Here is a 2,222-nt window from a genome sequence, read left to right on the forward strand (position 1 = left end):
TACATTAAACACAGTGTAACATACTACAGAAAAATAAGAAACTACACTAATTTTTTCTGTGTTTCTGAATTGAATGCATATTCAATACTTTTTTTTAAGTATTAAATGGTTTTAGTCAGTTCTATTTTCTCATTAACCTTTTTTTTCCCCTTTGAACAATATTTCCTTTTAACAAATGCAAACCTCTAGATTTTTATTTTATTTTTAGAAATGGGAAACAATATTTTGAAAAAAAATTCTGGGGTGTTATTAGCATGCCTTTTACTGAAAATGTATTGGGTTTGCATGGAAAGGTTTTGGTAGTGGGGGGGCTCCAGGTGTGGCTTCTGTTAGAAGCTGCTGGAAGCTTCCCCTATGTCCGATAGAACCAATGCCAGCTGGCTCCAAGACGGACCCACCACTGGCCAAGGCCAAGCCGAGCAGCAACGGTGGTAGTGCCTCTGGGATAACATATTTAAGAAAGGGAAAAAGTTACTGCACAACAGCAATTGCAGCTGGAGAGAGGAATGAGAATATGTGAGAAACAACTCTGCAGACACCAAGGTCAGTGAAGAAGGAGGGGGAGGAGGTGCTCCAGGTGTTGGAGCAGAGATTCCGCTGCAGCCCGTGGCGAAGGTCGTGGTGAAGGTCATGCTGAGGCAGACTGTCCCCCTGCAGCCCATGGAGGTCCACAGTGGAGCAGATATCCACCTGCAGCCCATGGAGGACCCCACACCAGAGCAGGTGGATGCCCAAAGGAGGCTGTGGCCTCGTGGGAAGCCCGCGCTGGAGCAGGTTCCTGGCAGGACCTGTGGACCCATGGAAAGAGGAGCCCACGCTGAAGCAGGTTTGCTGGCAGGACTTGTGACCCCGCAGGGGACCCACGCTGCTGGAGCAGTCTGTTCCTGAAGGACTGCACCCTGTGGATGGGACCCATGCTGGAGCAGTCCATGAAGAACTGTAGCCCGTGGGAAGGACTCACATTGAAGAAGTTCATGAAGGACTGTCTCCCGTGGGAGGGACCCCATGCTGGAGCCGGAGTAGAGTGTCAGGAGTCCTCCCCCTGAGGAGAAAGGAGTGGCAGAAAAAATGTGTGATGAACTGACCGCAACCCCCATTCCCCATCCCCCTGTGCCACTCAGAGTGGGGAGGAGGTAGAGAATTTGGGAGTAAAGTTGAGCCCAGGAAGAAGGGAGGGGTGGGGGAAGGTGTTTTTAAGATTTAGTTTTATTTCTCATCATCCTACTGTCCTGGTTTCCGCTGGGACAGAGTTAACTCTCTTCTTAGTAGCTGTGCAGTGCTGTGTTTTGGATTTACTCTGAGAATAATGTTGATAACACGCTGATGTTTTAGTTGTTGCTAAGTAGCGCTTATGCTACGTTAAGGTTTTTCAGTTTCCCATGCTCTGCCAGCAAGCAGGTGTACAAGAAGCTGGGAGGGAGCATAGCGGGGCAGCTGACCTGAACTAGCCAAAGGGATAGTCCATACCATGGAACGTCATGCTCAGTATATAAACAGGGGGGAGTGGCTGGGAGGAGCAGATCACTGCTCAGGCATCGGTCAGCGGGTGATGAGCAATTGCATTGTGCATCACTGTTTTTTTTTCCCTTGAGTTCAACTAAGAATGGCCAAAGCGTGAACGCAGTCCACCACTACCACAAATTATGCAGTCGAGTTTCCCACGTATGGGGAAATCACAGGGGTCAGCACACCCAGAGTGCAGGGGACGAGCCTCACCCTGCGAAAACCACCTGCATCATCATGGTGTCTCCTCTGCCAGGTAAGTCTGATTTGACTGGTAAGAAACTAATTTTTTTCCCCAAGTTGAGTCTGTTTTGCCCATGACAGTAATTGCTGAGTGATCTCCCTGTCCTTATCTTGACCCATGAGCCTTTCATTATATTTTCTCTCCCCTGTCCAGCTGAGGAGGGGAGTGACAGAGTGGCCTTAGTGGACACCTGGCATCTAGCCAGGGTCAACCCACCACAGAAAAAAATGTGATTAAGAGGCTTTGCTTGTCAAGAGTAAGACAATCAGAACCTCTCTAAAATCCTAAGAACAGCTATGCCAAGATGAAATATTTTTTTCCCCAGAGACACCTTCAGTGCTTCCCATAGAGTCAGCATTTGTCTTGAACTGTGATTAGTGAAAGCACTGTACATTCAACCCTTTATTGTCTAGTAGGCTTACCACAATGAACTTTGTATATACACCATGAAAAACATCTTGTTTTCACTAGTACA

General features: G+C 47.7%; 1 non-coding gene across 1 annotated transcript; it reads right to left on the minus strand.

The window, feature by feature from the left end:
- Positions 1-1,603: 1,603 nt before the first annotated feature.
- Positions 1,604-1,767, minus strand: LOC127029826 (U1 spliceosomal RNA). The gene has a single exon (XR_007768257.1). It is a non-coding gene; the product is annotated as a U1 spliceosomal RNA (small nuclear RNA).
- Between the last annotated feature and the right edge of the window lie 455 nt (positions 1,768-2,222).

Source organism: Gymnogyps californianus, chromosome 1 (genome assembly GCF_018139145.2).
Source record: "Gymnogyps californianus isolate 813 chromosome 1, ASM1813914v2, whole genome shotgun sequence".
Taxonomy (NCBI): Eukaryota; Metazoa; Chordata; class Aves; order Accipitriformes; family Cathartidae; genus Gymnogyps; species Gymnogyps californianus.